The sequence below is a fragment of the Sciurus vulgaris genome, assembly GCF_902686455.1.
Source record: "Sciurus vulgaris genome assembly, chromosome: 7".
Taxonomy (NCBI): Eukaryota; Metazoa; Chordata; class Mammalia; order Rodentia; family Sciuridae; genus Sciurus; species Sciurus vulgaris.
In genome coordinates this window covers 148,192,850-148,218,887 of record NC_136467.1, presented here as the reverse complement: position 1 = coordinate 148,218,887, position 26,038 = coordinate 148,192,850, and the positions used below count along the sequence as shown (strand labels likewise).

Genomic DNA, 26,038 nt, shown 5'->3' with positions numbered 1-26,038 from the left:
GCTCCAGACTCTGGGGGTCCGTCCACCCCTTCCTAACTCTTGATGAAGTCTTTTCCCAGCTCAGTGATGGGAGGGTCTGTCCCCTGCCGCCACCTTCTCAGCCTCTGGCTTACAGTCAGCCTTCAGTAAACACAGGCATTTCCGTGCCATCTGAAGTCTCGGGTTAGGGGTTTGATGGGAGCCCTTCTAGTGATAATTGTCGCCTGGGACCACTAGGGGTCTAGTGGGCCACTATGGAGGAACAAGAGATGACATGCTGTTGGCGTGGCTTTGTGCACCCTGACAACGTGTGGAAAAAGCGGTAAGAATGTTAAGAAGCTGTGCTCAGGGAAAGAGAGGCCCAGTGATGAATTTTCTGGAATGAAAGCTCTATGCAATAAACGCTGGATTTGTTCGGTTCAGAGCTTTATAATACTACACGCATAACCACAGAGACACTATTCTTGTTGAAGTTCAATGCAGGAAAAAAAAAAATGGCTTTGTTTTTGATTGTCTAAAACTCTCTTCGTATTGGAAAAAATCCCGTTGAATTTTGGTTGTGTGATGATTCTTAGAAGCACAGCTTACTGTGCTGGATGATTGAATGAACCTGAGGTTCTCGTTTCTAACACTGACCTCTGACCTTGAGCTGTCTCCTGTAAGAGCTCCTGAGACCCCAGCCTTCCACTGGGTGAAAGTTCCTGTGACATCATTATACCAGGAGGTAATTTTCTCTGAAAGAAAGGACATTTCTGAACCAGGCTGCTGAGGGGTCGGTGAAGTACCATGTGGAATAGGGAACCCTATGACAGGGGTGGGAGGCCCCCAAAACCTGCTCTGCATAACATTGCCCAAAACAAATGGGACTGATGAGATGGGAGGGTAATCGGAAGGTGACGTCTGATTCCCTTTGAGTTGGTGGGCCAGGGGGTCAACCACCTCTCTGTCTGGCATTGGTTTGTCTAGGAGTTGCTCCATTGGAGGACACCTGGGGCAGGTGAAGTTGTCCAGTTGAGGTGGCTGGCGTGAGTCTCCATATGTCAGACCCTGTTTTAGGTTCCAGCAGGTATGGAAACGAGGACACGAAGAAACCAAGGCCCTCTTTCCTCCCTGGCTGTAGCAGCCCATGGGGAAATGTCCTCTCTACCTTGTGCTCTGGAAGGTTCCAAGTGGCAGGAAGAAAGAACACCGCGTGAATCTTGCTTTGATTTTGCTTCCCCTTTCCCAGGCTCCATCTGTGCTTCACCCCTGCAGCCTCCTGGGCCCCTCAACTCTACCCTGGGACATCCTTTACCTGGAACATGGGAAAGGGTGTTCCCTTGAATGCTGCTTGAAGGTAGCAGTTTGGGTTGGCTTCTTTTTTTCTTTTCTGAGTGGTCGTAGGTCCACGAGACAAGTTTATCAATGATTATATTGCCATGAGCAAAGATGGTGTGTTAGTTTATTTAAAACCCTCCTTCTCTAAAACTTGGCTTTCTGTTGCATTTAAAGGACATATGGTGATAGCCTCTAAGCTCAAATTTTGGTGCTTTATTTTGTCTTCCCTGTTCTATTTAAGCCTCAACCCTTTGTACCTTTCTCTACTCTTCAGAAAAAACAAGTTGTATTTTTTTTCCATCTCAGCATCATCCACGAACTATTTTAACAGTCTGAATAAACAGATAAAAGGAGGAAGACATGGATTTCTTTTTTCCCTCCCAGAAAACTGTAGATCTATTTCAATCATCCTAGAGATTAGCATAGGCACACATGAGCAACAAACAACACTGAAATGAAGAAAAATATGTTTCTACACCTGACCTTGAATAGGGGTCTGGCCAGTAGTTTCAGAGCCTTCCCCAGACAAGACTCTGGAATTCACAGTTCACGTTGTCTTTGAGCCCTGGAGGGAGGGCCATTAATCTATGGAAATGAACAAACACTGGCTGTTTGCTGTCCTGCTGTGCAGAGAACATTTGGTGACCTGACTAATCTCAAAGTTTCTTTCTCCAAGTGGTGCACTGAAGTCAACTCTTGGCCCTGAAATCTCAGGAAATGATTTCCTTAAAAAAAAAAGGAAAAAAAAAATTTTAACTCTCCCATTTTAAGTGTCCAGGGTCTTCAAAGACTTCACTGGGATGAAAGTCCTCTGTTTCCTGTTTCTCTTAAGGGACTAGTCAAAACTGCCCTTGTCTCAGGATTGTGTTTTGCAGTCTGAGCCTCTGATTTAGTAACTACAGCCTTAAAAACCACAGTCATCTAGACCATGTGCAACGACTAGTGTGTCATGGGTCCGCCTTGACTGATAATAGCACCTCTCAGAATCCAAGTGCCTGCCAAATTGCTTCAGTGGATAGTCATGGAGACTCCGTGCGTAGGGCGTAGCCTCCTCGTTTTCTGAGAGAAAATAGAACCTAGGGGTTCTGAGACTGAGTTACTAGGTTTCAATGACTCGATCTTTGGGGCTGTCACCCTGGCTTTCTGACTTGTCATTTATCTCTTTTCCATCTTCGGGACAGTCCACTACTCCAGAAATCATGCAGCAGTGTCTCTGGATTCATAAGGACAAGACCCAACAAACACCTTGGCTTTGTTTTTTTAATTTGGTTCAAGAGGGCAATTTTCAGCTGGAGCTGGAAAGATGAGGAAATACAAGGGTCCAGCCCCTTGGGCATAAGCACTCCATAGTTACCCCTGAACACAGTTCATTCTAGGTTTAGATGTTAGGTGTGTTTGGAGTGCTTACACCCAAATGTGATGGGTGGGTGGAGAGTGGGTCTCCTTTTAAAGCCACTGTGCCTTGAAGTTGTGCTTCTTAGAGCTATATTTCCTTTAATGCACCCATGTCAGCAAGTTCAGAGACATCAGGAAACCAAATTGATCTTGAAAACGGAATCTTGAAATCGGATGCCATCTTCTCTGAGAAGTCCTTTCCAGTGAGGATGGGAAGATAGAGTCTGGTCAATTCCCCATCTGTCCATCTTTACTGCCTTCCTGCTGGATGCCGTAGAAGAGGTGGGTGGGGGAAGCTCATCTTGGGAGCCAGCCTTCCAACTGCTGGGCAGGACCAAGGCAATGCAAAAACTTCACATCTGCAGAGAACACAGTGGCTGCCGTAATGAAGTATCCAGAGCCCAACGACCCTGAGTGGTTAATTTTAGTAAAACACTGTCCAGCCCTTGGTGCTAGAGCCGACATGATTGTTGAGAAGCCTCTTGCTTCTTTGCAGAAGTCATTGGGTGCCGGTTACCACGTAGTTGCAGAAATTCTTGGCATCTGCTTCACTTTTAGTCTTGACTGAAGCCAGGCTTACCTGAGACCCTCATTAGCGATGCTCCGAGCGAGACCAAGGCAATCTCCTTCTCCCCGTCTCTCTCTGTCTCTTAGACATCCCCGCTCAATTTTTCTCCAGCTTTCCCCGCAGCCATCCAGGACAGTCAGCCCAGCAGGGAGTTTGTTTGGCAATGGAGTAGCTAAGTATGTTTCTCTCTAAAAGGTCACAGACCGAAAGTGCTGGTGAACATCTCTTGTTGCCCCAAGATCTTCATTGGAAGTGCTCCAGATTTGGTGTCTTTGCTGTTCAAAGTTTTAATGAACTTTCCAGGAGGCAAACGGTGTTACCATTTATTCTGGGCCACCCTAAAGGATGACACCCAGTTCCAGAGACCTCCTCTTGGACATCGTCCCTGAGAGCCAGCGCTCTAGCTGTCTGCTGGTTGGGGGCCTGTTTTGGACTGGTTTTGAGCTGGTGCAGGCTTAATGTCATTGATGGCCAGGACACTGCTGTTGAATGTGCTGCTTGATCAGCTGACAGCCACCCTCCATTTGTCACTGGCAGAGCACGCTTCCTTCTTGAGCTCTTGGGGAGTCTTTGCACCAGTATGCTAGAAACAAGGCACCAGTCCATCCTTTCCATCTTGGCATTTGCCCACGGGCATATCCTGGGGTGACCTGCTGTAGAGGGAGTGGAGGATAAATTCACCTTGCACAGGCTTGTTCCTGCTAGTTCCAGCCTGTCTCTCGCCACAGATCGAGCTTTTAAATACACCAGTGATTGGTTTTGTGTAGGAATGTGTGGATTGTTGGATTGGAAGAATTCTCTCCCTGGATTTCTCGTGTTTACATAAGGAGACATTTTTTAAAAAAATGTTCTATTGCTGATTTAAATAGCAGGGCTTATTTTAAAAAGTTATGGATGCTTAGAGCTGGGGCTGTAGCTCGCCTAGCCTGTGCGCGGCGCTGGATTCGCTCCTTGGCACCATAAAAATGAAACAAATAAAATCAAGACATGCCGTCCATCTCCAACTACCAAAAAATAAAAGAGTTATGGGTGCTTAAAGGTGGTACAGAATAAAAATGCAAAGTTTTGTTTTTCTTTATTGCAAGTTGTAAGGCCACCAAAAGGTGTATATTCATGTTTTGTCCGGAAAGGGTCAAAACAGAAATTTTGCAACAGAGACAAACTAGAATAGAACAAGTGGAAACAGAAGCTGACAAATCTATGCCTCTTGTTGGGAGTGCAGCCGCGGAATGTTATGTAGGACCAAAAGGAATGGAGGAGATATTTCAGTAACATTTTGTTCTCTGTCAAAAACCTTCTGAAATATAAATCTGCTGTGTATTGGAGAAAGGAGACAGCAATTGATTCAAGTTGAATGGCTTTCATTTAACTAGAGTAGCCTACAGAAAGCAGCCCTTGTTCTGACAACCATATTTTTGAATTTTTTGACTTAAAGAAAATTGAATTCCTGTTTACATATCTTCTAGGATTGTTTTATGGACAAAGACACAGGTCAAATCCCATTACAGTGGCAAGTGTTACAGCAAATAGAAACATTTCTAAATGAAATATAAACATCTAAGCCATGGCCAGAGCCTGAAGTAATACTAGGTTGGGAATATGAAGCCATTTGCAGCTATAAATACTTGAGTTGTAGATGTGCTTTTTAAAAAATGAATTCTTTTAAAAAAATTCTAGTCTTTTGCCAACACACACCCATACACATACTTCACCTATTTGCATAATAGAGGAGGAAAATTTTATATATATATATATATGTATACCCATATATATAATATATATATTCAACTTTATTTTGGTCTCTCTGGAACAGAATATCTTTTTTCTTCTCACAGTGGCTTCCAGAATTGCTTCCAATTACTGAAATTTCTTCATTATCCACAAATATGAATGTCCTTCTAAGGGTCTTGGCCATACCAACCAACCAGCCAAGAGCCTGTTAGCGATTTAAGGAGCTGGACTTTAAAATTAAGGGCTTCCTGGAAAGGGTGTTCTGATTCCGTTCTCCATTCTTTACCTCTGGAGGAAAAAGTAGGTGCTTTCTGTTTTGTGTTTTAAATCCCCATATCATCCGGGCACTGATCCTGGACCCAGAGCGTCATTTTTAGCAGTAACTATTACTCCTGAAATATTCTGGCTTTCTGTGGCCTATGGTTCTGTAGACTTGAGTTTCCCTAAATGCCATTAAGGACTTCAGTGCAGAATATCTTAAACTTTTATGGTTGCCAATCCAGAGAAAGCTTCTCTGGGAATAAAGACCTGTTAGGTTTCAGCCCTGTTTCTCCTTCAAGGTTCTCCCCTGTATGCCTGTGTTTTATTTCCTTTCTGTGTTTATACTAATTCACAACTTGAGTTTATTGTTTTCTTACTTGGAAGCTACTTCAAAAAGAATTTGCAGCTCATGAAAACATAGCACAGTTTCATCCTGCTCATTGCTCTTACCTCTCCTTGCCGGACCCTTGCTTCTCTGTCCCTCTTCTGGGATTTCATCTCGCTCAGCAGTTCCAGTGTGTGACCCTGAAGAGATGGTTTGCGTTTCCTGACCAACTTCTCCTTGCATCCGAGTCCATTTCCGGTCTTCAAGCTGCTGGCACCGTTCACCTTCTCAAGACCGAACCTCCTTGTGCTGGGACCAGCCTCCACCACACTATTGATTTCCTCCTCTCTCTCTCTCTCATCCCATTGTTATTTCCCAAGGAGGAAAATCTAGTTGTCATTAACTTCATTTCGTCATTTCATCCTAAAGATCTGTTCTCCTGCTCCACTGTACAGCTTCCAACTGTAACAATCATCAACGGGTCTTTGACAAATGAGTTGTCCCTACACATGCTTTATAATATTACACTCGCTGTTTAAAAATAATTAAGCTTCTCTCTATGTTCTTCGCTACGGGTCAGGAACCTTACTTGCTTTGCCATCCAACACAGAAGTTAATCACAAACGGGTCCTCTGAACCAAATAATTAAAAATAGAGGGAAGTTTCTGAACCAGGAGGTTGGCAGAGAAGTCCGTACTTCCATCTGTGCCTGGTTAGGAAAATATCTCACGATGTTTAAATAGCATCAGGCTTGCTCTCTTGTGTGAGGGTGTCTGTGTGTCTGCGGGTAATTCATTGCTCTGAAGATTTGACTGTTAGCTACTCTTATTTTTAAATAGTCACTGGCCAGGAAGCAGGAAAGCAACTCCAGGTGTTTTGTATATTCTTTATTTGCCGGTTTCTGTAAGAAGCAACAATCTTGCTCGCGCACTGAAAGTTTTCCTGTTAGCCTGCCTTAGAAAATGAAAGAGACACGTTTTGACTCTGAATTTTCTTTTTTTCCCTTTTTTTTTTTTTTTTTTTGCGGTGCTGGGGATTGAACCCAGGGCCTTGTGCTTTTGAGGCAAGCACTCTACCAACTGAGCTATCTCCCTAGTCCCCTCTTTATGTCTTTTGATTCTTCATGTACAACTTACCTTTGCTAATGACTTTCAGGAGCTGTTCTTAGTAGACATGAGATGTCGATGAATCTATCCAATTTGGAATGTGGCATATGAGGAGTTTCTGCTCCCTGGGGAGGGGATTTATGCCTGGAATAGACATCAGACTCAGATTGTGAGTGACTGATTTGGAGAGGAATTCTATTCTGCAACTTGGAGTTTTCTTTCTTAGCACTGATCAGTATCTCATAAAATATATTCCACTTTGTCCAGTTTTATAGTTGGGATATGACTTTAAAATATGTTTTTGTTTATAAGTTTTAAATTGTTAGGTGATAGAAAGGTCAGTACTTCTGGTATTTTCTCTGTTGCAGTGATCTCTTATCCCTGGAAAATGCTTATGTGAGGTTGGTTTCTCACTCCCAGGAGAACTGTTCTATTAAGTAACAACTAATGCCCAATAAATACACCGAAGGGAGATTAGGAATTATTAGCAGGGGGAAAAAATCAAAAGAAATGTCTTACTTTCATTCCTCTGACCCTGAAATATATCTGTTTCTCCGGGTTGTCAGTTTCTTTATGTTTCCAGAGACTTAGAGGGTAGACCTATTCTTAATGCTCTAATAATAGAATTAAGCACTGAAATCAAGAGCTGTAGATTGACCATGCTCACATTCATTGAAATTAAGGAAGGAGGAATAGCTTCAATCAATTCCATTGTTAATGTAGCAGTGGATTTCTAAGTGTAGCTATCACATTAGCTTGATTAGTTAGGTGGTTTGTCATTCATGAAATTTGAAATCAGAAGGGCCCCCGAACATCGCTCTGTCCAACTTCCTGCTCTTACATGCAGCCCTATTCATTTCTTGTAAGCCTGCCACGTGGGAGGAGGCCCGTGTGCTAGAGGGAACCAGAAAGTTGAGTAAGTTGTGGCTCATGGCTTCAAACAAATTTATCTGTGACTTCCTTTCCTGTGTTATTTGAAGGACACATTTTAACAAGAGATAAGTGCTCATAGTTACTCTCTGTCAGTGTAAGATATTAGGAGTTAAGTATATTTTCTGAACTGTGGGACACATAAGGGCAAATGATAAATGTCTTTAGGTTACTGCTGGATTGTGCTTGCTGTCCATCCCAAGACAGAATTCTGGTCTTATACAAATTCTGTCATATCCAAGACAGCTAACATTGCCAGTATTAACGTGTCTCCCCAGAAAGAGCACTTGAGTGCTCTTTGTCTTCACATTTCCTATGGAACTGTTAGATTTGTTTCTCCTCTCAATTCGAGCATCTTCTAGACATTGACATCTGGAGTTTCCCTTAAAAAAAAAACAAAAAAAACAAAAAAAAAAAAACACAACGACCCAGAATTTATACATATTTTTGTGAAATAGATCGTTGCTAATACATATTTACTTAGCTGATTCGTGATTGAAAACACAAGGAACAGTGTACAAGCTTAAGAAAGGTCGCAGGGCAGAGAACTATTCTTTTTGTAACGATGATGGCGGGCCTGCTGAGGAGTTAAGATGGTGGGTCACTGTACTAATCACTTAATCCTCACAGTAAGCCGAGATCGCTGGTCATTATCTCCACTTCACAGATAAGGTAACTGGGTTAGCAGTTTGCCCAAGGTCACAGAGCCCAGTAAGGGGTGGGCCTCTGACTCAACTCATGACATTTTAACCTCAGCCCCTAGGTGCCTAATGAATTGACTGCCTGGGGTCATTGTAGAACTTACCATATTGTTTTCAAAAACTGTTTTTACTAAATGTTGAGTAAATATACTGAGTATGTACAAAAGCATCCTCACAAAATAAATGTGAGTTATGAAAAATAAAGATTCAGTGAACATTCCCTTCATTTTCTACCCAGAGATTTGAATAATCACCAACTTAATGTCCCTGTGTGGCCCTCTCTGATCTTGTCACTTTACTTTTCACCTTAGAATCCCAGCGACTCAGGAGGCTGAGGCAGGAGGATCACAAGTTCTTGGCCAGCCTGGGAAGCTCAGTGACCCTGTCCCAAAATAAAATTAAATAAAAGGGCTGGGGTGTAGCTCAATGGTGGAGCACCCCTAGGTTCAATTCCCCAACACCATGCATGCATGTGTGTGCTCACATAACCACTAGAAAAATGATATTTCAAAACATTTTTAACAAAAGTGCCTGCTAACCGAATCATTTTATATATATATATATTTTTTTTTAATTTTTTTTTAATTTTTTTAAGTTTTTAATTTTTTCCCACTTTTTCTCCTCCCTTCTCCCTGCTCGGTCATCTTTCTGACCTCTTCCCTGGTTTCTCTCACCATTGGGGGGCACAAAGAAGAAATGAGTCAGACCTGCTTTAAAAAGGGAAGAAGCAGGGCGTGGTGGCACATGCTTGTAATCCCAGCAACTCTGGAGCTGAGGCAGAAGGATCACAAGTTCAAAGCCAGCTTCAGCAACTTAGTGAGGCCCTAAGCAACTTAGTGAGACCCTGCCCCTAAATCAAAAATAAAAGGGCTGGGGATGTGGCTCAGTGGTTAAGCACCCCCTTGCTGTGAGACTGGGGTGTGGGGAGGTCTTGGTGAGGCCACAGGGGTTTTACCTCACTCAAGGCACACATCCTGTTTCAAGTGAGGTGTGCCCTTGGGACCACCTGTGAAAGGGTGATTTTCTGTAATGGTGCTGACAGATCTCTTATTAGCTTGTCAGGTTATGATCCACCAGAATTAGTTCTACAGACGTGGTTTTCGATAGTGTGGCTTGAGAAGCAGTGTATTCTCATAACCAATGTGAGGGCATTTGGTGACACAATCGAAGGCCGTTGCATGGAACGTGTTAAAGATGCTAGAACCCTGTTGTCCCTTCCTCTTTTAATGCAGTCTTTCAACAAGTAGTAATACCTGGCAGTGTGTATAAAAACCAAAGTGCATTCTGGCCTGGCAGGAAAATAAAATTCTTTCATTGGTTGGGAAATGTATTCAGATAATTCACTGCTTTTAAACATTTTCTAAGTAAAGAGCTTTTTGTGTTTTGGTAGCAAATCGCACTCTGTTGTATGAAAGTTTTTCCAAGGACCATGTTGGAGGCAATTTAATAGGAGGAGACAATTTAATAGTCTTAGCTGTTTGGAAGTTAGAACTATTTTATGTTACTTCCACGTAATTATGAAACTATATATGAATTTTAAAAGATGGAGAAGAACCACATCTACTGAAACATAAAAGTACTTAAAGCCTTCTCTGTGTAAATATGTGTGGAGTAACTTTCATGTCCACGTTCACACGTGTGCCTTGGTTGCTAGTATTTCCTAGTGCTGCGTGCATTCCTGTGTGTAAATATAGCTTGTGTCCTTCATGGAACCAATGGTGGGGGACCCTTGGTGAGCTGGTGGTGTGATCTGGAGTTTATCAAACTGAGTGATGTTTTCATGATAGGGTCCTGTAATAGTAAGCAGCATCACAGGGAGGTTGAAGTGTGAGTGTGTGGCTATTTTTATCTTCTTTCTCTTGTCTTTCTGCTTGGAGAGGAATCGATGTTGAAGCAATGTGCCTGTTCAGCTTCCAGAAGGGAATAAAAAGAGCTGCATATGACACTTTGTTGCGGTTTGTCCGTTGTCTCAAAAACATGCCATAAAAATATGGAAACTAGAAAAACCTTGGCAAATGTAGCCTCAAGAGTGTTGCTGATTTAAAACCTGCATTTGAGAATTCTGAGTGCTGTTCTGTGACAGCTATTGCTATAGGAATTGGCGCCAGCTAAGAAAATTTACAGTTTAATACTTTAGAGCAAATAATTGCTTAGGATGCTTTAAATAGCCCAGGAAATGTGTAGAGTGTTTACTTGACATTTGGTATATCGAACACTAATACCGAAACAGATTCTTTGACCACAGAGAATGCCAGTGTAGGTGGGGTGGAGGGTAGATGGGAGACAGAGGCAGAGAAAAAAACAACCAACACAATTATATAAAAACTAAATGGCAGATGACTGTTTTCGTGATAGGAGATACCAGAAAAATAAGCGTCCATTGGTTTGACCAGGTAGCTTTGAGCGTGTGTCCGAAAGCAAAGTGCAGACAGCGCTGGGCTTAGGTTTCTCCTGCTGTCTTTACCAGACTTTTGAGGCTCTGCAACTCTGGGCTGTTCTGGGTTATTTTTCAAGGTCCTAAAAGCAAGAGGAATGACCTCCCTTTTTATAAGAAAGAAAGAAAAAAAATCCCTCTTGTTATCAGTTTAATCTGCACATGCTTGTGAACTTTTTTTTTTTTTTTTTTTTTTTTTTTTTTTTTAATGACAACTCCGGCGCCCTCATTTCTCAGCGCAGCTCAGTATTTCTGATATTCTGTACCCTGAATACATCTGGCCCTGGTCCTCTTTCCACCCTCCCCTGACACGGTTAATGTGGGTCTCATCTTAGAATGGGGTCTAGGGCAGTTCCGCACAGCTCAGAAATGCAGAGCTTGTCTTGTGGCACAAGCTGCTTACAATGCATGTGATTCAGTTGCATTTAATGGGAAAAAGTAGGGTCTAGTAAAGGCGACCGAACCCTCTTCCATTGGTAGTTGCCTGAGTCAATCATTCCGTGCCTTGGAGGGAATTTTAAAGCACATGTTAAAAACAAATTGGCACCTGTGATAGGTCCAGGAATGTGAAATTGTGCAATGTTAATGAAATTCGCTAAAAACTTCTTCCTTCTATCTTGTCAACATGAGTTGTGTTTAAATACCCCAGGAAATTTTGAAAACAATCGAAAGTCAAAACTTGGCCCTGCAGGTTGGCCCAGCATCCAGAACACTGAGCAGAGGAATGGTTGTATTTATGGCTTTTCCAATGACTTGAGATTTGACCTTGAATAAATCATGTCCAACTTCTCTATGCTTCAATTAGCTTTTGAAAGGTATGTTGGTTGTGTAGAGCCAGTGGGAAGGCAGTAACTGAAGTTCACAACAAAGGGAGAACTTGAAGGGACATTTTATTAGGAAGGAGCTGTGGCTGTGAATGCCTTTCTCACGTGCTCATGTGAGGAGCTGAGTGTGACAGGTCTTGGCACCCGTGGCTCCTAAGGCAGGCATAATCTTACTATAGTTCATAGAATTTAAATATATGTAAGCATATGCACACAAATATTTAATATTATATTTATAAGTATACTATGGAGTGTTTATATTATATTTACAATATAACTATATTATGTAGTCATTGATTTGCTCTTTAGAGAATTTTGTGTTCATATAGCTTCTACAAATTCTACCTTTTGTAAATTCTACCTTTTTGTGAATTTTTACTTATAATTTCACAATTTAAATTATAATCAAGCAGTAACAAACTGCATTCTATATGCAGACATTGAATTTTATTTTGCAAAAGGAATTCCAAGTTACTCATTGAAAAAGTTTCTTTTTCGCCTTTTTCTGCCTTTGAAATGATCCGAGTGGATTTTCATTCACTGGAGAGAAAAGGAGGAAGGTCACCAACATTTATGAAGCCCCTGTTTATGCCAGATACATTGCTACTGTGTGCCAGATACATACCCTGTGTGATTTATGGGTCTATTTCCTTTAGCATGTCAGGGCTCAATTGCGAGGGCCAGGATCCATAGAGAAGATGAAATATGCCCATTGCTACTGATAGTTAAAAGGAGAAGCTTTTTGGTTAGTGGTACCCAAAGCTCCACGCCTTGGGGCTGTGAGGTCTTGATAAACCAGTTGCTGGTAGGTCCCCCAACTCTGAGATCTCCCCAAGGGTTAGCTTGGTTGCAACATGGGGCTAAACCACTTCTCTCTGTTTAAGTCATTTCACTTATTGCCTCATTTCAGTTACATTGTTGTGAAAAGGACTTGCACAGGGACTGCACATTGATTGCAGTGCCTAAAATTTGAGCAAAAGAATACAGGCTTTGAATGGTATTTGGAGCTTGGCTCCAGAGTCCCAGCTGCAGTAAATACAAAGCCAACAGCTCCGAGTTTAGATTAGAAAACATTTCAAAGAAAGCCAGAGCAAGCTTATATATTTAACGCAATATCTATGACTCACTTTCTCTTTGCTTTCTCAATCCAGCCGTTATTCATTCACTGCTAGCCCCACAGGACGCTCCTTTGGAAGTTTCCATTTGGCTGCTTTGCAAGACATATAAATATACACCTTGGGAGAATAGGGCGAGAGAGAGAAAAGACAGAGGTCACAATTTTGAATCCTGGTGCTGCTGATAACAAACTATGTGACCAGACACTTTGTACAGCAAAGGAGGATGTATTTTAAATCCATTCTCAGCTGCTGGAGAGGCTGTTATCGCTCTGTGGCCAGGCTTGTCCCAGGGTTTCTCAGCGGTCCCTCGTGTTGGGATTGCCCAGGTTCTTAAAGAACCCTCCCTGTGGATCAGCTCTGGTAGGCTCTTGGAAGCTACCCTGGGGGTGTGACAGCACCTTAAGAATCCTTAGCAGTTATATGATGAGCAAGGATGCTCTTATTCCAGAAATGTATGAAATCACGGTGTCAGTTAGAAATTAAAAAAAAAAAAAATTAAAGAGAATCCTTAACAGCCTTTAGGATGAACTGAAAATTGTCAAAACTGGGTGGTGGGGAAGAGGGTGCCACACTGTTCTGAAGGTGCTGTGTCTGCTGTGGCTGAGTGTACCCGGGCCGTGAGCCTGCTGTGGTTCAAGGACCAGCCCCACTGCCTGCTGCTGTGCCAAGCCACTCTACCTGTGCATCCCAAGAGGGGATGGTGATCATCGTGCGGACTATATAGGTCCACATCTGTAAGACTCTCAGAAGGGTGCAGTAGGTGCTATTGATACTCTATCTACGATTGTTGTGGTATTAATCTCCATTGGCATTTTCCAATGTATTTGTGTCGTATTTAGGACAAGATTCCAGGCATATGGATGCTGGCGGTTGCAGGTGGATCAGAGGGAGATCTAGGATTGAAGAAGTCTCTGTTTGTGGGACTGGGTGTGGCTCAGTAGGAGTGTGTGTGCTTAGCGTGTACAGTGCCTAGGTCAACACCCTGCGTGCATTATATTATGTATAGCATATTGATATAGAATTATCTGATATATAATTATATAAGCTCCTAGTCTGTTCATTAAGTAATTTATTGATCATTTTCAAAATGTTCTGTAATTAAGAGATTTAAAACTCAATTTCTTAAAACTTTATGATCTGTAATTTCCTCTTATTCATATAAGATTTCTTGTTTGAACCCTGCTTACTGTGTATGTGTGTCTGTGTATGTATGTGTGTGTGTGTGTGTGTGTGTATAATATTAAGAGAATTGAAAGAGATGGTGGATGGAATTTTCAGCTCAAAATGCCACTTTGGAATTATTTTGTGTGTTTTAGTTCCTTTTCCCTAATAACTACATCTGAACCCCCAAATAATTGCTCTTGTATCACATTTAATACATCTCTCACTTTGTATTGTATTTACTGATATTTGAAAAAAAATTTAATTATGAAAGATTTTGAATTTACTGATCTTAATTTACTCAATTACCTTAATTTCCTGGGGGAGTCAGGAAATATCTGGACACTTATGTTTACACTATCTTTGTACATACAATACCCTCAGAGTAGAGACTTCATAATTGAGAAGGATTTTGGGTAATAAGTTACTAGTTTTTTTTCAAACAGTTATTACTTTCTAGAAAAAAAAATTGCTCTTACAATACTTGTCTAGTTCAAGGAGGAGCATGTTCAGTGTCTAATTTCGCTGTATGTGGCTTGAACTCATGGGAGACCCACCTGCGGTAGGACCCTGTTAAGAAGTTATTTTGTGTCATACATAATCAGGTTCAGGAGGTCTCAGTAATTTGCATTTAAAGATGATAATTGGTATCATCGTCAAGGAGGGCTTGGACCTAAGTATTTCCAGTTTAGCAGTGCCACCAAGATATGTATTAAAATCGCCTAAGATTAGTGGACAGAATTGGGGACCCCCTAACCTTTTAACATTCCCCGAGTGAAGGAAGCTCCAACCCAGGGCTTCATCTTATTATGGTGATTGAATTCTGTATTATGACGGGAAGGAAAATATATGTGGGTACTACAGGGAGGGGAACTTCAGCTGCTTCTATTTAGCAAACATTGACCTATCATTCTTGCCCATCATGTGCTTCTTGTGTCCTTGAATTTGAACCAGTTGAAAGGATCTGTACTTAGCATCTTCTTTTATAAATGGTTAGGCTTACTCAGTGCCTCCCCCCTTTTAAAATGGTGCAAGAAACATTGGAATAAATGCAGTGAAACTGTGTGAGGATGATTCCCTTATCTGGACATAAATATCCTCTGAGGAGAGAATGGAGAAGTAGGTACTGGCCAAATAAGCACATGGGTGCCGGTGATGCTTGACCTTGCAGGTTCCAGAAAGGGAGAGTTAAAAGCTGTTTCTAGGAAGATGACTTTTAAAATTTAGTTTCTGATGTGAAAATTGAATTGACTGGTTTTTTTTTTCTTTCTTCTGAACACATTGACCCTAACTTGAATGGGAGAGTGTTCCTTAAGCCTCCATCTCTTTAACAGTGAGTCATTTCCATGTTGTTGAGGCATTTTCTAGCCTTTATTGCTGTGTGTAGTTCAAGCTTTTCTCTGGATGTTTTGACTCCTTAAGAAACTCGCAATAACAAATTAACAATCACACTCCCTGGAATGAAAACATGCAGTAGTGGGGTCGTAAATAGCAGGCTGGCAGCCTGAATAAACAGAAAACTCAGCTCTCATACTTCAGAAAGCTCTAGAGGAGTCCAGTGTCCGGCAGATTCAAGCAAGAGGTGCCATTTAAAGCACAAAGAAATGAATGTTTTTTTTTTTTTTTTTTTCCCAATGTAATTTCCCAAGGGATCTCGTTGTAAAATTGTTCAGTCACTTTCATTCTTCAAGACCTAATTAACAGTTCTTGGTAGTCATCTGACCTGCCTGCCCTTAAATGGACCCTACTCTAGTTAACAGGTCTGACTTGAAAATAAGTTGTAGTATTTCTTTGGAAAACTCACATTGGTCTGGACTTTCCTGCTTCCTGTCTTTCTCTGGTGAAACTGAGAACAGGACTGGGCCCAGGCCATGAAATGGTTGTCCAGTCAGAATTTTTAGGTGAGAGCAAGGTTGTATACAGACAGCACCCTCTTCGTGGGTTGCTTGGCTCTGGTCGTTTGTTTAGCTGCCTGGGGTGAATGGTGTCGTTCATCTCCCAGGGACTGACACTGGGAAGAATTCCTTCCTTGGTGAACATGCTGGAAAAGAACCTATGTCCACAGGATCTGAAAGCCTTGGCTTTGGAATTCCTGCTAATCAAAAAGACATCCAAAGTACTCTCTCAGAGATTTCATTAATTTTCTCTTGGTTCATATCGAGGAGTTGGGCCTGGGAATTTCTTTCTCTTCCTCGCGTGTGTTAGGTTCTCGTGAGATTGGTCCATGTTCAGACAGGCCACCCCGCTGAAGGGGAAGGCCCAGGCGCTCTGCCCAAGACAATGCAGGCCTCTCCTCACCTGGCTGGAAGAGCTGATGGCACAAAACTTCAGTCTGAGGCTTGTGAGTCAGACAGAGGCAAAGATTTTAATGTTATTAACATGAGAAAAATCTTTTGAACATGAAGTCATCATGCTTGAGGTTACTTTGAACTTCCCTCCCAGTCTCTTTTATGATTTGTACCAGAGTCAACATGCTTTAAGCTTTCTGCTAAAACATAGTGGGGTAAAAATGGACCTGAACTTGAAACTGTACGATAGCCAGAAACTTTCAGAAGGCAGAAATGTTATACTGTGATAAATATTTAGTGAAACTACTTGGCTCATGGGCTATTTTTTAATGGCTTTTGGGTTCAGGAATTTTCAAAAGTCAAATTCTTTGTAATGTAAATTTCCTTCTAAGCAAGGAAGTACACTGTGTTATTAATTTTAAAAATATATATACTTAGAAGTTCAAATTGTGTAATTATCTTAATGCTCCAGAGCCTCTTCTGTGACTAAACATTGGAACTTATTCTGTTGAATGTGGGGAAATTGTCCAGAAAAGCTTAAAGAAATTTAGCCTACGCAGGGTGATTTGCTAGCTTTATAAATAAAAGGTTTAACTAAAGGGGCGATGCTTAACACGGTTGTATTTTATCTATGGAAGATTGTGTCTGAGTTTTATCTCTTTGTCCTCTTTTTAGGATTAAGTTCTAATTATAGCTTACTTTTTCTAGTTGATTTATAGTAAGTTCCATGCAAACTGATGATGGGCAATTGGATTTATTTCAACTGCACAGGATAGGTTGTTCTCTAAAGATCACAAAAATTATTTTTTAAGTAAGATATAAATGTCTCCAGAAATGGTATACCCCACCTTTTAAAGTTAACATAATATGCCCCTCTGTCTCGGAAGGAACGGCTTCTCCCATTGAAAAATGAAAGAATTCAAACTTTAGAATATTTGGTTGAAATAATTTGTAAATCATGACAGTGGCTTTTAATCCTTAGCAGAATCGTCTCTTCTTTCTAAGAAGTCTGCATAAATGTTTATAAGAACATAGCCTTAAGTATTTTCAGTGTAGCATACCAACAGTAAAGACAAAGTTGTTAGGTTAAAATGCCCTGTACCTTTTTGGGGATAAAATTCATGTGTGTGTGTGTGTGTGTGTGTGTGTGTGTGTGTGTGTGTTTGTGTGCATGTGTGCACCTGCCTGCCTGCATGTCTTAAAATAACATATTTTGGATCATGGTAGGAACTTGCGTTGTTACTTACACGCTACGCATCCAGGGAGAAGGCAGCCGCTCATTTTTCACCTCTACCAAGTTAGATGCCTGAACTTACTAAAGAATCCGAGTGATAAAACCTTAATTTTTATTCCAGGAAATATGAATAGTTCGGTAAAGCTGATATGGACTCAGGTTTGGTTACTGCCGTGACTCAGGCTTTATGGATTGATGTGTTTTCCTTCAATGCTTTCAGATTTTCCCCACAATTTTGGAGTTTTCTCATTATTTACTATGGGTTCAGCACTCACGTCCATGTAGCCAACAAAAGCAATAGTTAGATGGTTTCATGTACAGAATCCATTTTCTTGAACAAAAAGAGAAAAATTCCTCCTTTGTAATTAGATTATTACCAGTAAGCCCTTTCATTGGCTTTCATCTATTTAAATCTAATTTTTTCTTTGTAACTCCACACACACCAAGCATACCAATACATGTTGAATTTCAGACAATAGGACATTTTAGTAAAACTATAAATTCAACATTTCATTTTCTTGTACAATTTGGAATCATTCCCATTTGCTGAAATTTGAACTCTCATAGAGTCGAGAGTCAGGGCTAATAAATGCTCCCCGTGTTGCTGATGCCCAGTCACCCCCTGCGGCAGTAACGTGGGAGGGAGAACTGCTTTGGGGTGCCACAGAGCTGGTGAGGGAAGCCGGGGTCCCTCCTCTCCCTGTAGGCTCGGGGAGGAGTCTGTGTGGAGTGTGCCCTTTGGTGAATGCTCTTAGAAGGTGGTTGGGAATTCATTTCAGGTCACTGGACTTTTCCAGAATGTCCCAAGTCTCCCCAGCATTATATTCCACATGTAGACATTTCTTCTGGGAAGGAGGCTATTGACTTCCATCAGAGCCACAAAGAATTCTCTGTCCCTCAAACAGTCTAAGAACCACTAACTTAGACTCGAGAGATAGGGGCATCTGAGAAAAACCAATGAGAGAGGATATAAATGAAGGCTGAGTTATAGAAAATGAGCCTTTGACTCCCTCTTTTAATCAATTAAAAATGACCACAAGTGTGGCCACGTTATAAATGACGTTAAGTGGACATTATAGACATACCTGGTCCATGTTTAAGAAAACACATTTTGTGTTTGGTGCCGTGGCGCATGCCTGTAATCCCAGCTACTCTGGAGACTGAGGCGGGAAGATGGAGAGTTTCAAGTCAGCTTCAGCAACCTAGAGATGCCCCGAGCAACTCAGAGAGACCTTGTCTCTAAATAAAATATAAAAAAGGGCTGTGGCTGTGGCTCAGTGTTAGCACCCCTGGCTTCAATCCCCAGTACAAAAACAAAACAAAACAAAAAAACCCCCAAAACACTTCATTTATTTTGGAATAATGATAAAATAATGTCCGAGGGCTTGTAGCCTCCATGTTTGGGGATGAGTAGATGCTGTTTCCTTGCTGGTAGCGGCTCCTGAGTTTGATCTGTATTAGAAATTGCTGAGCATGAGACTAGTGAGGAACATTTGGGAACATGTGAATGATTGAGTGAAGGTTGATGGCCTCCTTCAGAGAGATGGGTTCTGGTTTGCCTTTGAACAAAGTCACGCAGAGCGGGGGTCATGCAGAAGTGAGGAGGTGGTCCTCCTCAAATCTGCTGTCCTCATACCTCTGCACAACACTGGACAGTTTTCAGAACGAGTTTGATAAGGACATCTTGTTGGTTCTACTCTGTCACTGTGTTTTCTGTGTCTCTATCTGAAGAACTACTTTGTTGGATAAGTTACCACCATTTGCATGTATGGAGCTTTGGATCAATGGATGTATGAACTTGAGCCTTGTCACCCTATGATGGTTACAAAGTCACAGGACTGAACACCCTCTTCCAGGGAGAGTGGGTGAGCCAGAGGGCAGTTCTGGGGCTTCCATGAGTGAAGGCTGTGATCCCACCTCCATTAGGATGAAGCATGCGGAACCGATGTCCACGAGTTTGAATGTCACTCCTGTGTCGTGACATTGACATCAGGTGCTGAGAAAAGAGAGGACGATGCCATCAGGAGTACCTATCCCAGCAGTCATGGGCTGTCATCAGGGCCATTGTGTGGTTCATTTTTATTTCATTATTATCATTGGCTTCTTTTTAATCTTTCATTCTAAACCCGACAGGCCTGATTGGCAGATTCACTGTCTGATTTTTCTAGTTTTAGATTATATGCTTTTTTTTTCCAAGCCATTTTCATTTATTAACCTACATTCATTTTTAATTTTAATGCACCAATCAATAATTATTTCACTTGACAGTTTTTGACAGTCTGCTGCTACATTTAGCTGTTTAGCATGAATTTCAAAGGTGATCTATCAATTTGTACAACTGAAGTTGCTCTTTTTTTTCTGTGCTTTGAGAATATAGAAAAAACATGTGTGTTTCCAGGCATGGTAGTATATGCCTGTAATCCTAGCTAGTTGGAAAACTGAGGCAGGAGGATTGCAAATTTGAGGCTAACCTGGGCAAGTTAGACCCTGTTTCAAAATAAGATTAAAAAAAGGCTGGGGATATAGCTCAGTGACAGAGCACCCCTGGATTCAAACAACAACAACAACAACAACAAATGTGCATATACTCTGCTTTGGGGAATTTTTGAAGTAGCAATACTTATATAGTTTTCTATATAAGAAGATAGAGGCCTACAGAGTATTACACTTTTTGTGTTATGTAGTATTTGCTTATGTTATAAATTCACTTGCAAGGCCTGATTTCTCTTAATTGGGATCGATATTGTGCAAATTGGTTATTTTACAAATGGTTATTGAATCTTCATTGTGTGCACAGTGTTGTGCTAATGTTACGAGAAACGAGCGTCCCCACCAAAGTCTAGTAGAGAAACAAAGCCACCCCAAAATTATGATGGGTGAAAAACTCTTGGAAAATGACAATTTTATCTTGTTGTATATTTGTATTTAGTGATAATGTGGAAATTCTAAGTGAAATACCTGTAGGAAAGTATGCAGCCCTCTTTGCTCACACCTGTGAGCGTCTCACTGTCAAGGATGAATCTAGTGGAAGACTTCACAGCAGGGAGAGATGTTCTTTCTCACTAAAATCACAGTGTCCACATTCTTGGCAGTTTGGGTGGTCTCCGCCATAGTTGTTGGTTTACGTTTTGATAGTTTACCCAAGAGCATATAATATTTAAGTTCTAGCTGGATCGCGCAGCTGAACACAGCCTTTCCCGTGAAATGTGTGGCTGTCACGAAAGCAGGCCTTCTCCCTGGGAACCAGTGCTCGTTGCTGCCCCAGCTCTTCTGTGGATCTGAGCATGACCTGTAGGTTAGAAGTTCTGGAACCCAGGGAGAGAAACACATCAGGTCACTGTTAACGGGAAAAAAGGTTATTCGGATTCCTGCTCCTTTGTGGTCAGTTTTGTTTTCCTTTCTTGGTCTGGGGGTATTTGGCCTTGCACGTCCTGGCATGACTTAGAGAAGCAGGCACTGACCTTCAGATGCACTCCCATTTTACCCCAAGTGTATTATTAATAGGCACCATTCATCACTGTGTTTTTGTGGCTAAAGTTTTCTGACTCCTATACTGAGCCTTTGTGTTTCAGTTCAATAGGGCAAAGAGCTAGCATTTTTTTGGAGGTGGGGGGGGGAACACCACTGACCCCTCACTATGATTCAGTTTTTTTAAAATATCAAAACCGTTTATTGCACTTTGTGGTGGCAACTCTGCCAGTCCCTAATTGGTACTATGGGTATTGGCTCTTATTTACTTTGCTCTGGTTTGGGGATTACTTAATTAAATCTGGTGCCAGTTTCCCTCCTATACAGGCACAGGGAGGCAAACATAAACATTGTCCTGAAGCCTCGGGCTCCTGCTTCATTGTCCTAATGCAATGTGGAAATCAGTTGAAAGTGCATACAGCTGGAAGAGGGAGGTCATGATGTCAGAGAGGGCTGGGGGGATTCACGCACGTCCAGCACCCTAGGCCCCTGCCCTGGAGCCCAGAGATGGCTTCAGGTCTGAGCAAGGGCTGGCCGTGCTGACTCAGAGCTGTGTGAGACTGAGTTGACCCCATCATGCCTGTGTGTTCATTCACAGTGGAAAACATCACTAACCTCTTCTCAGGTCCACGTGGTCAGCACATTCCCCCTCTGTGCTAAGCTCCATGGGAATGGCAATCATAATTGGAAGCAACTTTATTGATTTGCTCTGAGAAATTGTGGCTCTTTGGCTGCAGGTTTTCATAATAGGCACACTGCACTTGTTCTGGGAGATATACCTGTGTGGAGTCAGGTGGTTCTTGGTGAGTGAGGACTCAAACCCAGGTTGAGGGAAGAATCGCCTGCTCAGTTGCACCATGCGATGTGGGCTGCAGCTCCGCTCATCCCAGGAGAGGGATGTTTTTTCTAGCAGGAACAGGAACGCCTGTTTCAGTCATTGGTTGTAACCCCCTGCAATCATCTCACTGGAGTGATCTTTCCAGGGAAGCCACCTTCTTCCCCTCAGCAGCCTTGATGGTTTTAGTGACTCTCTTCTGAACCTCCCTGGCTGAGCCAGGCCAGGCCTCCTTTTGAGGTTGTAGGACTATATTCCACCTGCTGCTGGCTGGGGCAGGAGCGATAGTGCTGGTGGTAATTATCTTCCCTATTCTCATCCACTAAATTTTGTTTTTACTGTAAACCTCTGAATAGGTGATCTCTTTGTCCGATTTCCAATTTTCCTGGTGGGGGAGCGATAATCCTCATTGCACTCCTTAACGGTGTCTTGGAGGCTTTCAGATAGACACCTCATGATTATACCTTCAAATCAGCCTCTGTGCACTGCATAACAGCAGGGTGGCATTCATTCACACCAGAAGTAGGCAAACTGTGGGCCAATCCAGGCTACTGCCTGTTTTTATAAATAAAGTTTTATTGCAACACAGCCACATTTGTGAGTCTAATGTCTATAGCTGCTTTCACACCATAATGGCAGAGTTGATTTGAGTATTGCCAAACAGTCTGTAGGCTAACAAAACCTAGGTTATTTACTGTGTGGTCCTTGTCAGCCTGGTCTTAACCTTTGCAAGCCATGGGATTGCAGCAAGGAGCAATCAGAAGCCCCCGACGGAGTAAACAAATTGATAATCAAGAAAGGAATGTGACTTGCCCAAGGTCACAGGCTGGTGAATGGCAAAGCCAGGACCTAAGCTCAAATCTTCCCCTTCCTATAGTATCTGTCTCCTACTTTGGGCTGAGGGATGTGTGAGTTCTTTGGATTACAGATGAGCAGCCATGATACCATATTGAAATAAAGCTTTTTTTAGTGGCAGGATCTGTTTTCCACACTGACTTCCCCAGGTCAGATCACTAACCAGCTTGGCATTGATACACAATTATTAATCTTATAGATGGCACGTACTATATATTGGGAATGGGGTTGAAGGACAGGGACGTGGATGAATAAGCTCTGCCCTTGCCTCAGGAATTGAGGATGAGAGAGGTCTGCACATATCTGCACAGTATCTTACTGGCAGTGTGTTAGAAGTTCTCACAGGCACACACAAAGGGCTGTGATCCCTTGGAGGAAGAGGGTGTGGTCGAGAATGGCCCCACAGAGTTGGGGATGTTGACCTGTGACTTGGGAGTAGAGTTCTTCAGACAGAGCAGGCAGCAGAAGTGGCTGGGGCCCTCTAGCTGTGAGCAGGATGGTGCCCTGTCATTTGGGAATATTTGTCTACCACAACTAGCAGTAGGGCATAGGGTATGTGGTGAGGGGATGTCAGGAACTACAGTTGGAGAAGTGGTTTGGAGCCAGATTGTGAAGTGCGTGCTATTTCCTGTGAAGACCTTAGCTTACATTCTGTAGATTCCAGAAGGTGGTTCTTAGGAGAAAGGACCCACATGTCCATGTGCACACTGAGCTTTGTCTGCGGATGTAGTAATCAATACCAATAACAGTATCAGGAGCTTTTTCATACAATGTATCTGGATGATGATGTCATCCATCAACCCCAGATCCATTTAGAGAGTTACAAAATTAACTATCTTTTATATCATTGTCTATCTTCCTGATCAACAGATAGGAAAGATAAAACATTGATTGCCTGAAGTCTGCAACATTTTTCATTTCAGATAAAAATGTTAGGAACTGTTGCTGTTGATGGCAGTAGTCATGACATTTTTTTTTTTTTTTCCTGAGTTAACAAATGGTATAGGTCCCAGAGTCAAGCTGCTTCCAAATTCTACTAGCTGTGTGAATTCGAGCAAGTTATTTAAGGTCTCTAAGCTTAAGAGTCTTTATCTCTAAAAGGAAAATAATTGTATTTTCCTTTTAAGATTGTAGTAAAAAGACAATTTATGACACACATGTAGCAGGGGTGCCTGGGGTCCTACTCAGTAACACAAGCCAATTTGACTACATTTTGTGGGAGTGGCATATGCAGATGCATCTTTGAGCTGGTCCAGTGAGGAACGTGAATTCCAAAGGGAGAGTCATACAGCCTGTTGCCTAGATAAGAGTAATGGGGTCCGGATGAGGGTGAGGAGAAAGAGAGGGAATTTTAGGTAATGAACTGGTAAATGACAGAATCCACCTTCTGTTCCTTCTCAAAGTAACAGATGAGGCAGCGTGGAGATTTTAGCGGAACCTGCTTCTGTGACTTTCTGGCACAGAATACATGAATTATCTAGCAAATTCCATGGTTTGTAATTCCTCAAATTAATCTAGATAAAATGCACTCAGGGTACATTTTTAAAAAAATTAATTTAATGAATTAATAACCCCTCTGAAATGTGTGAAAATGAGTTACAACCTAAATATGATATAATTCTTTCATTATAGTATAGCAAAGCTCTACAGTCTAGCTTGCACCCGTAATAGAGCTTTCAGAGAATTATATACGAGACAATGTGACATAGCCCAAATTTTAAAAAATTATGTAATATGTGCATGTTATTAGTCACGTATCTGTGCTTTGAATAAGAATGAATGTTAAGTATAAGCTGGGACATTTTCATTTCCTTCTTTATTATTTTTGTATTTTTCAAAATGGATATGTGTGTGTGTGTGTGTGTGTGTGTGTGTGTGTGTTTTGTTTATTTTGCAGTGCTGAGGTTCAAACCCAGGACCTTGAACCAGCTAGGCAAGCAGTCTACCCCTGAGCTACACCCCAGCCCCTATCTAATTTTTTAAAGTGTTAACATTAAGGAAAACACAGGGAGTGAATTGGAAAAGCTTCAGGGGATTTACCCTCCTCACCTGTTAGGGGAGCTGCCGAGCAAACTTTGGTGACTGTGTTGCTTCCCAGCCCTGTTTCCTTTAGGTCAGCAGGTGCCCTTCTGGATCTGGTGACTTGGGGGCTGGCTCACCCCGGTGGGTGGAGTGACAAATGGTAGTAGCCCTGGCCCATACTGTCGGGGGCCTGTTAGAGCCATTACATTTTACTGAATTTTTGAATGTTAAATTAGAATCTGGGATAAGGCTGTGACATATCCACCTGCAGGGTCTCACCCGCGGTGGTGTGTGCCTGGGCAGGTGCTGCAGAGGTGCCAGGTTCTCACCTGGAGGCCCAAGAACATCCTTCCAGAAATCAGGACAACACAGGGGTCTGCTCTGAGGCCTGCTACTTAGTTTGTAGTTGGTGTGACAGGGCTCCTTTGGAAATCTGTTCTGGAAGAATTATAAAGCATTGCCCTGCCTCAGTTGTTTTTAATGCCGCCTCCACTCCTGTGCTTATGATCAAGTGACACAAGCTCTCTGGACCCCAGGACTGGGACACTGAGGCAAATGCATCATCATTCTTTGTTCACCCCGTACACCAGAGGCATCCGGTGTTCTGAAACTGTAGGCGAGAGGCAGGTAGCCCTGGGCGTTGGCTCCCAAGCTTGAGCATGTGGCAGCGTCACCTGGAGGAACTGTCCCAGCATTTCTGACTTAATAGGACTGGGTGGGGCCTGAGAATATGCATTTCTAGCAGATTCCTCCAGGACACTGATGCTGCTGGCGGGGGACCACCCTGGAAGGGCCGGTGGAAGAACTCTGTAGGGTGGACAAGCATGCAGTTGAACTTTATATTCACACGCGGAAACCACTGAACTGGACCATCCCGATGTCCTTGCCCTCTCCTGCCTGTTTTGTTCTCTCTGGGTCCCTTGGCCAGGAGCAACACGCCGTGACTCTCAGATTGAGCAGCTCTCACAGAAGCAGCCTGCGTGTGCACACGCGTCCCTGCCCCAGAGACCAGTGGTGCTCCTTGCCTCTGTTCTCCTTGTTACAAATTCAGCGAGTAAGCTAATTTTATAGGAATGTCTCTGAGAGCTATTCCTGTAAACCCGGCGTTTGTAAATTAAAATAGAGGAAGCAGCACTGATGGGCGCAATCCTTCTGAAACTCACTGAGCGGTCCCTCTCCAGACTCATTTTGGACCGGAACCCTCCCCGTCCCTGGACACTCCATGGTGTGGTCAAGTTTAATTTGCTCACATGGAATCAAGTGTTCCTTTTAGCTGGGGTTAATGCTGCTGCGTGATTTTTTTTTCACTGGAGGGGATGATTAAGGGAGGGAGGGTTGGCATTAATTGCTTTATCACTGTACGTGTGAGTCATCTCCTGCCTGTCTCAGTAATTCAGCTGGAGGGAGGAGAAGCTTTCTCTGGATCCTGAGGCCAGATTGGGTTTCAGTGACTAGGATGCTCCCTTACAGTGACTTGTGATCAGAG

The 26,038-nt window shown here is 42.4% G+C and overlaps 1 protein-coding gene across 5 annotated transcripts in view; it reads left to right on the top strand.

Annotated features, from left to right (window-relative positions):
- ATXN1 (ataxin 1) overlaps positions 1-26,038 on the top strand; it is a 383,728-nt gene that overhangs the window by 16,961 nt on the left and 340,729 nt on the right. The window lies entirely within an intron of this gene.